A 13,166-nucleotide genomic window follows, 5' to 3' on the forward strand; every position below is an offset into this window, starting at 1 on the left:
AAAAGAATGAGAAAACTGAGAAGAAGAAGAATAAGAGGAAGAAGAAGAAGAAGAAAGAAGAAGAAGAAGAAAGAAGAAGAAAACTAAAAAGAATGACAAAACTGAGAAGAAGAAGAAGAAGAAGAAGAAGAAGAAGAAGAAGAAGAAGAAGAAGAAGAAGAAGAAAGAAAAAGAAGAAAAAGAAAAAGAAGAAAAAAGAAGAAGAAGAAAAAGAAGAAGAAGAAGAAGAAGAAGAAGAAGAAGAAGAAGAAGAAGAAGAAGAAGAAGAAGAAGAAGAAGAAGAAGAAGAAGAAGAAGAAGAAGAAGAAGAAGAAGAAGAAGAAGAAGAAGAAGAAGAAGAAGAAGAAGAAGAAGAAGAAGAAGAAGAAGAAGAAGAAGAAGAAGAAGAAGAAGAAGAAGAAGAAGAAGAAGAAGAAGAAGAAGAAGAAGAAGGAGGAGGAGGAGAAGGAGGAGGAGGAGAAAAATGAGAAAAAAGGAAGAAGAAATAGAAGAAGAATGATAATAATAAAAAGGTCGTTGCCCGGGCAACTAGGGCAACACCTTTGGATCCGCCACTGACAAAAAATAAAATCCTCCTTTAGATACATCAATAGTTTTCCTACTCACATTGTCCCTCTCTTTTACAATTCTACACACATCTTTCTAGATGAAAATATTGTAACATAAGAAAATGTGAATTTCCTCGTGTAAGTGTATCGTGCAATGCAATGACATTTGTTCCATTCCGAACAGGGTTACAAAATCAAAAACAGTAAAATATGTACTTATGATTTTTTAATAAATTTAGAAACTTTTGAATGCGTATTAAGAAGCTAATAATATTTGGAATTGGTACATATTCATCTGACTGATACTAAAATATTCTGGCAATGATTAAATAACTCTTTCGGACGAAGTCTTTTCTGATGTCAACAATTCATCCACATACAGGGTGTGAGGATTTGTTGACGTTATAAGATGGTTTATTAGATCCTATGGTAAGCACTTTTGGATAAGTTTCAACTATGCAAATATATATGGCAGGATAATATATTAATTCTATGTTTAATAGAAATACCAGTCCTAGCATTAGCACCGTATTGTATGACTCATGAGCTTCTAATATAACTATCATATCTTATACGTTTTCACTTTTTATGAATTAGTAATTGTACAGTAATGATAAGTGAAGAGATGCAGTGCATGGTAAACGCAAATTTTAAATATTAAAGTACAATGTTACCATGTTGGTTCATGTTGAACTGGTACTTGTCATATGGCTTAGCCTTATAAAGTTATACAGAATTGTCCTGAACGAACGTTGAACTGAGTGCAACGAACTTCACCATGAATTCCAGTAGCACCATTTGTCTTTCTCATTCTAAAAGTTCCTCTCTTTGACTTTGGAGTCTTGTTCGATGCCATTCCTATGCATGGACTATTTTTAAATTGTTATATGGAAGCAATGATGGAATAATATTGTACTTCTAAGACTAAGCCTGGTTCCCTTTCCAGCAAGTAAATGTAGAATATTGGTCTAGGGTAAAATACCAGAATCATGCAAATATGGGTGTTGAACATGAAACCTCATTGTCCAATAGGAAATTTGTGAAGTTTTGTCTCACCTGCTGACACAGCAGCTTGTATATTTTTTGCATCTATATTATGACATCCAAAAACTTTTCTTAACATTTCTTGTGGAAATTAATATTAAGGGATGGTGAAAAAACAGTTTTGCAACCATCCCACCACACGAAAACGAAACGCCATTTTTGTTGCGACCATCACACACTACTTTTTCATGAAACACAGGTTTTTCTCCCTATTCTATCCAAAACTATCTATCTATCTATCTATCTATCTAACTACCTAACCTAACAATGCGTGCAGAGACAGACATACATCTTGCACTTGATGACTGGATAGCCACAACACAGCTTCAGCATGCAGGTTGCGGGAAGGTTGCAGCAATTATTTTTTCATCCTCCTGTAATATTAATTTGAGATAAAAACATTACCAAGAAAAGTTGTTGGAGTTGTCATAATATAGGTGCAAAAAAATATAGAAATTGCTGTGCGAGTGGTTGAGGCAAAATGGCGTGTAGTGAAAGGTTGCAGGAATTATTTTTTCACCATCCCTTAATATTAATTTTTGCAAGAAACATTACTAAGAAAAGTTGTTGAATTTACTTTAATATAGATTTAAACAATACACAAAATGCTATGTGAGGAGGCCAGACAAAACTTCACAAATAGCTCCTAATCTAATATAACCTAATTTAACCTAACATAATCATTCCATAGGAAACATAGATCTTTCAAATGCAAAATAGAAAGAAGTGATAAGTGTGTTTGTGTGATACCAGACTACAACAAGGTCTTGATGTATGGAGGCCGAGTTGATTACAGAATGTTTCCGTGTCTCAAGAGATTTTGTAACTATCTATCAATCTATATACTGTACCTATGGGCTCCTTCCCCCATATAAGGGAGGTAGTCCACCCATTCTCTGCCCATCTACCATCCATTGTTACTCTCACATCTTGGTTCATCTTGGATTAAAGATCATCCTTATCTTCTGTCCCATCTTACAGTTATGATTATAAAATATAAGTATAGTTCCTCCTTCTTTTAATTCTAGAAAAAATTGTAATTAGACCATTGTGATTAGTAAAAATCTGGAAAATGCTGTGCAGGCAATTTTCTTTGGAAACATTTTTTCAATAGGTTTCTTATTTATTTGAATAAGTCTGATATTCATTTCCATAAAAAATCTATGATCAGTAAATTACAACAAGGATATTACCTTTGTATTGTAAACACTATACCACATCTGGTCATTGCAGCAAGTTATGACAGAATCTGCCATAACATTACACTATGCACAACCAGCCTTCTCCCATCCCTTCCTAATGTCATGTGTCATTTTTTGATACATAAGAATTCATGAGTACCTTCATCATCTAGAATCCTCTGCCCCATCTGTTCTTAAATGTGACCCAAAAAATAAATATGTATTTTACCACCAAATGTTTAGATTACCAAAGTACAAGGAAGTGTTATTAATTTGATTTGCTGCGATGAACACAGAAAGGACCACAGTGCTCCACAAGTGCCTGGTCCACATGCAACAAAATGGATCAATCAATCTGTTGCTCAAGGTCTCTTGATGGAAGGAAATGGAGGATAATACTAATGCATGGCCAGGTCAGAGAGGTGAGGGGACTGACAGATGTTGAAAATGGGAATAACATAAGAATGAAGGAAACTGCAAGAGACCATAAGGCCTACACTATGCAGCTCCGTATCCATCACCACCTGTCATCCCCATCCATAAAGTTGTCTAATCGTTTCTTAAAACAACTAATAGTTTCAGCGCTTACTACATGGTTACTAAGTCTATTCCATTCGTCGACCACCCTATTAGTAAACTAATTCTTGCCTATTTCCTTCTTAAATCTAAATTTGTCCAGTTTAAATCCATTACTGCGAGTCCTGCCTTGTTGTTGGTGGGAAACTGGTTTTCTCTGTGCAGGACCACAGGGGGCAGGAGCCAGCTTTTGTACCCACGATATGTTGAATAGGGGGAGAAGTGTATTTCACATATTAATGAATATTTGAGACAGTAGTTGTTGTACTGACTGACACTTCAGTATTTTATTTTCATGATATTTAATGATAGTAGTAATATTTGATGTGATTTTATCTCAACATTTTTATTGATTTTATAATTTCATTAGTTTATTCTACTTGTGAAAGACCAACTTGATAGAAGACCATTTTTTTTTTTTTTTTTTTTTTTGGAATATCCCCTGTGGGGCTACAAGGAGAAGGATGCCTAGTCCCAATCCCCGTCCCTTTCTTCTCGCCTCTTACGATCCAAGTGGGAATACTTGGTGGCAGTATTCTTTTCCCCCACCACGGAATTCCCCCATCACAGAAAAAGAAAAAAGAATACTCAGAGAAATGGTACAGGACAGCAACAAGGGGTTGGAGGATAGCATAACGGAGGGACAGTCGTAGTATAAAAGTGTCATCATTTCTCTATGAACAGAGTTTTCCTCTATCATAGACAAAATGATGTGTCCGTAGGGGCGCCCCATATAGACCCTAAAGTAACAACTGCATGCTACTTTGCCACAATAACAAGCAGCCAATACCCCAGACGGGATGGGATGGATGGGAATGATTTTATGCCTCTTTCTTTTTGGCTACCACCCTGTAAGGGGGAAAAAGCCTTGGTATATGTATCTACGTATGTTTTTTATGGGTTTAGTAGTCAGGATCAGACATGAAATATAAAATGAAAAAAAGACAGGTATTATTCCAGAAGTGCACAACTAAGCATTACATCAATAAAAAATTATATAGTAATTTTGTAAATTAAAATACATCAACATAATATTCATTTTTAGTGACAGAATTCGATAAAGAAAAATAAAAGTGATACATTAGCTACAACTCGATCGCAGGTGAGGTTTGAGACTCCACGTTTGTTTTTGTTCATTGACAAAGACAAATGAACAGAAGTCTGATAAATTGATCTAGTCTAGTCTGCATACCCCATAGGAGGTCAGGTTAAATTAGGTTAGACTAGACCAATACATTAGACTTCTGATGGTTCATCTTGGACAACAAACATGGTTTCTTGAAACTTGCCAACATCAGAGTTGTAGCTAGTGTATTTTTTTTTTTTTTTTTCCCGCCTCTAAAATCGTATATGACTGGAAGTGAGTATTAAGGGAGAGACTGGAGGAAGTGGATAGTTTTAGATACTTTTGTGCAAATGCGTCAGGAAAGGGAGGAGTGGAGGTGGAGGTAGAATATAGATTGAGAGAAGCAAGTAAATGCCTTGGTGGATTAAAAAGGGTAATGAGGAATAGACATATGGGAATGGATGCTAAGAGGAGACTGTATGAAGGAGTGATTGTGCCAACAGCACTGTATGGGGCAGAAACATGGAACATAAGAGAGGAGTAGTTTGAATGTGTTTGAGATGAGGTGTCTGAGAAATATGATAGGGGTTACTAGGCTGGATAGAGTGAGAAATGAGGAGGAGAACGGGGGTGGAAAGGGAGTTGGGAGATAGGGTTGATGAAAGAGTATTGGGATGGTTTGGACACATGGAAAGAATGAGTGAAGAAAGACTAGTGAAAGAGGTGTGGAAGGAGTGAACATGAGGGTGACCTAGGATGAGATGGATGGATGGATGGGATAAAAGGGGCTTTGGGGAAGAGGGGAATGTCAGTTGAGGAAGGACTGGAGAGGACAGAAGATAGGGGTGAATGGAGAATGGTTGTATATGGATGATGTGATCCATGAGGTGGAATGGGTAGGGGATGGGGGGTGAGGGAGTATGTGTGAGAAAAATTTGTCACAGCCTGAAGGGATTTCTCCCTGTCTTCTTCTTTTCTGCTTAAGGGGACAGAGAGAGGGGTCGCCAATTTAATGAAGTGGCCTTACTGTGGATGTGCTGTGTCTTGCAACACTGCTTCTGACCCAGGGCAGTGGACAAGATGCAGAAATGACCTGTCATCCAGGAGATGGCAAGATAAGAGGGTGGATGGGAGTGGAGTGTGATAGGGATGGAATGGGTGGGAGTGGTTTTTATGCCTTTGTTTTTTAGCTACCTCCCTTATAAGGGGGGAAAAAGCCTGTGGTATATGTATGTAAAATCATATATTACCTTGATGTATTATAATTTACAAAATTTATATATAATTTTCTATTGATAGGTATGGACTTATGTAGATTTACCAGAAGGCATTGGATAGTGTGGTTTAATTTATTTTATTCATTTATTATCATCTTTGTTGTCTTAAGTGAATCTTATATTAAGAATAGTATCATTGCAGGTATCTTTGTGAAGATGTGGAGATGACGCATCGAGGTCTAGACATAAGACCAACAGGTAAAATAATTTTCATTTTTTACTGATCCTATAAGTACTAATTTTATAAATGCATTTGTTGTGTTATACTACTTGCTATTTAGTTTAGGTAGGACTAGCTCCTAAGCATGAAGAAGATGACATAACTGAAGAAAGTGATGATTAATGGTAAAATACACATTTCCACTTCTTTTTTTTGTAACTGATATGTACATTTATATATCAGATGGCTTTCATTTGATTGATCATTGCAGTACTTTGATTTATTGAAGTTTGTTTGAGTAGTGAAAAAAATTAAGCCCAAACCTTTATTCCTTTACTAGACAGTTAAAATTAGTATTTCTCATTATAATTCTTAGGGATGATTTGCCTAATAGAGTTAAATTATTATGATCTAACCCTTTGTTGTGTAATGTGACTTTTAGTATTTTTCCTGAAGGTATTGGCTCATTCAAGGATTCAACTTCAGCTTTGGGGTTACCCTCTGCCTGTTAACAGGATTTATCTTGCTCTGTATTGACTTGTGTGTTGTACTATGTTTATGTGTCAGTCAAGCAGTTTTGCTCAGCCATAGTAATAGGTGTCTTGATCTGATCCTTTATTAGCCAGTGAAAAATTCAACCAATTTGATGCATTATGTCAGACTCCACCATATGTTCCTGACATAGTCATAGATCTATATAAGGGGGTCCTCATATAAAGTATCGTATGCCTAAGTTTCATCCAGTCACATGTTTTGAGAATGTATAATAATAAATATTTTTGAAGATGCATGAATTTCCCATACTTAGTCTTCTTGGTTTGCAGGTAGTGGCCTAAAAGTTGGAAAAGTAAAGAAAAAATGTGATTCTTGTGTGTTTAGGAATATTTTCATTTATAGGTTTATGTCTAGGGTTACATGATCAATCAAATAGTCTGTTGCCCCTGGTCCCTCTTGCAGAAGACCTGCAGCCAGTAGGAAATTGGTAACAACCTCCAGGTGAGACCATAAGTCACTTAGGGAAGAGATATTGTATTGTTGCAGATGACAGCCTCCTTCAGTTAACTGGCAGTAGCCAGGTATATGCCTGTTTGCCACCATAAATGTTTATTCTGATGGCCTCTCCTTGGTAAATTCATTGTATATTGTGTATTTTGTAAGTTGTCTAAGTAAAGTACTGGTGGAATGGTCCTTTTTTTTATGGTTTGTTGGTTGAGTGATGTGGCATGTATGGTTTCATTAATCAATTTGTTGCCCAGTTCTTTCTTGTAGGACACATCCTTGATGAAATAAGCCATCACCATTGGTTCACCCAGATCATGCAGTGAAAAGTTTTTGTAGAATTTGTTTTCTGCAGTGACTACAGAACAGTGTAAAATAACATGTTCTGTGTCTTCTATGTAGTAATTACATTGTAGGTATTTGAGGTCTGTTGCCATATCAGTTCCGTATTGGTGAATGAGGGCCTGATTGTAGGTGTGATTGTGCTACTGTTGTCTTGGGAGTGATTTCCATACTGGGTGGATATGTGGGGGGAGCCTAGTGAATTATCCAATTTGTTAGTGCATCTAAGAGTATTTGTTTTGTAATTGTTGTGTGTATTTGTTTGTGGATGGATGTGTTGTCAGGGGCTTGGGGTTGGCTGTTGTAAATGTTTGAGCATTATGCAGCTGAGTTTGTTATCTTGTGATTTGATTTTCTCCAGGACCATTTATTCCATTAGCTAGGAACATTTGAGATAGTAGTTCAGTTTTGTGTCTGGTTCCTCTGCATGTGGGTTATTAGTTATTTTGATTGCTTTCTTTATGTCTGTTAGTGATGCTTTTGTTTATTTTAAGCATGGATAGACAAGTGTTACACACCACCTGTTTTATAGTTCTTGTTAGTAAATCTAGTGATCTTCAAATCTTTGTTGTTGTACTTTCTTGTAGTGTTTGTAGCAGTACTCTAAATTATTTACAGCATGTGTAGCTAACACTGGATATTGAAATGAGTCTTTAATTCCATATTTTTGTAAAATGAAAATTACCACTTGGATTGAAACTGAATATTGTGGCAGGAGGAAACTACAGTGCTTGACATTGAAATGTGCCAGTGTACTTCACCTACCATACTTCAGTGATTAAATCAATATCCCCATCTGAAGAGGAGTATTATGGAGCAATGGAGCAACAGTTCTTGTATGGAGTAACCAAGAAGAAAATGTAAGAAGTGAGGCAGTGGCTGTCTGGAACCCTCAGTGTAGGTACCTGTCGCACTGTAAAGCACCCTGAATTTTGGATTATTTTGGTTATTACGATGTTGACCCATTATTATTACTTCTGAAAAATCAGTACATATATTAGTATAATTATTTAGAACTATAGTACTTTTTGAACAAATACCTGGTGGTTTTGAGCAGTATTGTATAATATTTTTATGGATGACAAAGCCCTTGACACAGCACAAGATCATTTGTTCAGTGACATAATGACTGGCTTTTTAAGTAAGGGTACTTCATCTTCCCAGCAGTACCCCCAGATCTAAACCATATCAAAAATGTGTGGGTCACTATAAGGAAATGTCTGAAGAGACATAAACTCACTCTCATCCTTCAAGGTTACCATGAGGGAGACATGGAACTTTTTATTTGTTGAAATCCTCCATAAACAAAGCAGTTCACTTAAATGGCAAAAGAAGTCTGAATGCATGGGAGGCAAACATTAAAGATAACAAAATGGTGGTATATAAACCAATGGCTTTTTCCCCTTTACAAGGGAGGTAGCCAAAGCAAAAGGCACAAATCCACTCTCACCCAATTCATTCCCACATACTCCACTCCCTCCCTCTTATCTTGGCTCCTCTTGGATGACTAATCATCCCTGTATCTCGTCTCCCTTTCCCACCACATTTGCACCCAAGTATCTAAAGCTATCCACTTAATCCAGTCTCTCTCCCTTAATACTCACTTCCAATCTGCTGTCATCCTCTCCCCTTGTACATCTCATTACCTTACTTTTACCCACATTTATCATCAACTTCCTTCTGTTGCACACCTTCCCATACTCTGTCATTAACTTCCTTAATCCCACCTTTGATCCTGCCACAAGCACAGTTTCATCAGCAAACAACTGACTTATCTCCCACTTTTCTCCATTTTCTTTAACCATCTCCAATCCCCAGCCCACCCTTGCATTTACCTCTGGCACCACACCATTCATGTATAAATTAAATAGCCAAGGCAACATAATACATCCCTGGTGAAGCCCCACCTTTACCTCTAACCATTTTCTCCATTTCTAGTTCTATTGCAGGCTCTACTACTCTCATAAAAACTCTTGACTGCTCTTAAGAGCTTTTCTCTTATCCCAAATATCTGCAGTACCTCCTATAGTGCCTTCCTGTCTTCCCTGTCAAAACCCTTTTCCAAATCCATAAAGGCCCAAAAAACATCCTCACCTTTTCCTAAAGCTTTCTTGGCTATCTGCCTTACCACAAAAATCTGATCCATGCAACCCCTACCTGTCCTAAACCCACACTGTTCTTCACCATTTACTTTCTCTGTTCCTCTCCTAATCTTTTCAATCAAAACCCTCACATAAGCCTTCCCAACTACACTCAACAAAATTAACCCTCTGAAATTACTACACTCACACTTGTCCCCTTTTCCCTTGTAAAGTAGAACTATACAGGCATTCCTCCAGTCCTCACCAGCTTCACCAGCCAGTCCATCATCACTGTACTTCCCTTTTTTTAGACACTACATGACACCCATCTAACCCAGGTACCTTACCAGCTCTCATCATTTTAATAACTGCTTTTACCTCATCTTTTCTTATTTCTCCTTCAGTTTCCTCATTCATCATTGTCATTTTTGTAGCACTTCCCACTGCATCTACCTTTCCCTCCATATCGCCCTTCACATTAGCAACTCCCTAAAGTACTCTGCCCATCTTTCTCTTACATCTCTTCCATTATCATCTCTCCATCTGCGACTTTTACCTTTTCTTCTCTACTTGATTTGCCTCCCCTTCTTTTCTTAATTTCCTTCCAAAACATCTTTTCATTACTTTCAAATTTTTCTGTCATACTCTTACCTCATTTCACATGTGCTCTCCTCTTTGCCTTCCTTTACTTCTCTTTTCTTTGTACCTATCATATTATTCTCTCCTATTTTGTAACCAACCTGTGAATGCTCTTTTCTTCTTCTCTACAACCTTCTTTACTTCATCATCCCACCACTCGCTACCCTTCCTTCTACCTCCTTTTGGCCTTCCCATTCCACCCACCATCTTTGCACACCTTGTGACTCCCTCCTTGAAACATCCCCAGTCCTCCTCCACTCCTAGTTCTACTCCATCCTTCATTCTATCCCTCTCTTCTCTCAGCTTCTTCCTGTACTCCTCCTTTTCTTTCTCATTTAAGCAGTTTACTCCAAGCACCTCCCTACCTTCTGTCCTTTTTCTCTTTCTCCATCTATCCTCCACTCTCAACACACCTTTCACCAAAATACAATCTGACATTTCCCCACTCTCCCTTCAGAACATGCATATCCAAAACTCCTCTCACCCTTCTCCTGGTTACCACTATATAGTTCACTAAAGCCCCATCCACCACCCTTCTATCCACCACCCTCTCCCATGTATACCCATGCTTGACCCCCTTCTTAAACACTATTTACCATCATCAACTCTCCAGACACATGACCATCATCTCTCCACTAAGATTTTTTTCCTGGAACTCCACACTTCCCAACCACTTCATCTATTAGTTTGTCTTCTCTCAATACCAATACATTGATATTTTTCCCTAAACCCTCTATGCACTCATTTAAATCTTTCCAAAAATCCTCCCTTTCCTCTACACTCCTCTCACTACCAGGCCTATATGTATTCACAGAGAACCCCAGCTCCCTTCCCAGTTTCACCTTCATCCACATTAACCTTGAAGAAACCTTCCACTCCACCACACACCTATCTCTTCACTTACTAGTATAGCCACCCCTTCTCTCCCTCATTCTCTCTTCACTCCTGAGAACCTCCCAACTATACTCCCAAACTCAAACTCACCCCTCACCTTCAACTTAGTTTCACTCAGTGCCAACACATCCATCTTCTCACAAACATACTGCTTATATCTTCATTTTTACTCTCATCTGTACCACATCCACACACATTAAAAGACACATACCTTAGTGTTCTGGTTGGAAAACTCCTCCGAGACCCTCTTATGCCTTTGCATTTTTTAGGAATGTTCCCTTTGGGGCTACAGAGAATAGGGTGGCTAGTCCCATCCCAGTCCTGTTTTTTTGTCACCTTTTACAACTCAATATTCTTTCTGCCCTACCATAGGGTTTGGCAAAAAAGGAAATGAATATTCAGAGAATTGGTACAGGACAGTATTAAGAGTGGGGGGACAGCATAACAGTATAATAAAGTAGCATTATTTCTCTATGAATAGAGATTTTCTCTGTCACAGACAAAATAATGTGTGGCTTTGGTCCATAGGGGTGGACCATATAAACTCGTAAGTATCAGCTGCATGCTGCTGAGCATCTTTTAACCCCACAATAACATACAGCCAATACCCAGACAGGGAGGTAAAATGGTAGTAATTAGATTAATTTATTTCGAATATTTTTTTTATTCGTGTATTTGTGAATCATGTCAGGTGGGGGGTGAATGATATGCTTCAGTACATTTCAAGGTCAAGCACTGTAGTCACTACCTGTTCTTCTCATTGGTGGACAATATAAACTGGTGGTACAAACCATTATTTTTAACTTTGACCACTTTTAACCAAACAATTGTATATTTTTAAACTTGCATTAACTTTTTGCAGTGTATTTATTCTGTATGCAATTCTAACTCGTCAGGGTTATAGGGGAAAAATATGCCTGGCCCAGGAGAACTTATGGGGAGTGCTTCTGACGTTGTAACATTTTTTTGGCATACTCGACCTCAGCAGCCAACCATAATGCACGGGTAAATGATCATCTGTCCATGTTGTGTGCTTTGTGTGCTCCTTTGCATGTGTACAGTATCTACAATGAATGTTGCCCACTTTGTAACTGTTTATATTGATGACTTGCAGATGTAACTATATAGTATTTTGAGTGAAATGATTCTTCCATCAGTTTGTAACTTTATAAAGAGCAGCAGTTTGCCTTGATGTGCCATAAATTAGTAATCAGAGAGGATGTATTTATTTTATATTTCCTTGGGCTGCTTCTTTGCTGAGTATTTCTCATTTTGGCAAAACATATCCTCTACCAGTGATGCAAAATTGTCTCACACTTTGCAACCCATTGAAACCTAGTGTCGCTTCCCAAGATTTTGTTGTAGTTGATGGGTCTAATTGTTAACTTCTTCACTCCGGGGCACATTGCACGTCTGGCAGCATTAGCTGCCCGACGTGCGATGTTGCGTCATAATAATTGCATTATAGAAAATAAAGTCAGTGCTCAATCGTTCGTTCTCTTTCACTCGTGAATTTTGATAACCATAGAAAATATGATGAAGCCAGTTTAGAGAGAATGGAGGTTACGTAGGTACGACTAAAATAAATATAATCAAGACGCCGATGTCGGCATCATCGCATACCCACTTGCTCCTCATGACACCTACGTAGGCGTCACCGTATGGAAGTGGTTAATGAATAGAAGGTAATCTTGACCCACTGAAGCCCAGTGTTCCCCACAAAAATGTTGTTCTGGATATCAGCAGATGATTTTATTCAGCTTGGAGGGCAGGAATTGTAAACATTGAAGGGTTTAGGGAGAGAGATGCCAAATTTTTGTCTGAAAGAAAAAGAATTGGGCAACAAATGAGCTTTCTAGGTCCACATAGTTCTCAGATATGGTACAGGTGCAATAAATTCTCAAGTATACAGTCATAGTAAGTGGTTGTACAATGCAACCCCATTTCTCCAACAATATTGATTCAAGACAATGAAAGGAAGACATAGATTTATAGAATACATCTTGTTGTAGGAAGCTGTCTGTAGATATGTTCATGAAATGGATAGGAAAACTTTTTGCTAGCAAAGTGATGTCATAAGGGAGATAGCATCAGGATTGAGTGGAAAGAACTTGGTGCACATTGAAGAGTATTTCACTCTGAGATGGCCATTTACTTGTACTTTTAACCTTGAGTCATATATTATCATTGAAAATTATGTGGAGGGCAGATAAGGTTTTTTGAGGATGCTGTATATTTTGTGCATAAATGATGTGTGCCTTTGCATGTATAATTGTTTAATTTTCTGCACTGTCTGTAATGTGATCCTTGTGAGTTTGTTTTGAAATCCATTTCATCCTAATCTAATCAATTTTCCTAA

The 13,166-nt window shown here is 37.7% G+C and overlaps 1 long non-coding RNA gene across 2 annotated transcripts; it reads left to right on the forward strand.

Annotated features, from left to right (window-relative positions):
• Nucleotides 1–891: 891 nt before the first annotated feature.
• Nucleotides 892–12,495, forward strand: LOC143020285 (uncharacterized). 2 transcript variants are annotated; one of them, XR_012965888.1, is made up of 3 exons: nt 892–977; nt 5,835–5,890; nt 11,704–12,495. It is a non-coding gene; the product is annotated as an uncharacterized LOC143020285 (long non-coding RNA). The 2 variants fall into 2 exon arrangements; XR_012965889.1 differs by lacking the exon at nt 11,704–12,495 and adding an exon at nt 7,909–11,691.
• The last annotated feature ends 671 nt before the right edge of the window (nt 12,496–13,166 follow it).

This window comes from Oratosquilla oratoria, chromosome 39, assembly GCF_046742065.1.
Source record: "Oratosquilla oratoria isolate Oo_2021 chromosome 39, ASM4674206v1, whole genome shotgun sequence".
NCBI lineage: Eukaryota > Metazoa > Arthropoda > Malacostraca > Stomatopoda > Squillidae > Oratosquilla > Oratosquilla oratoria.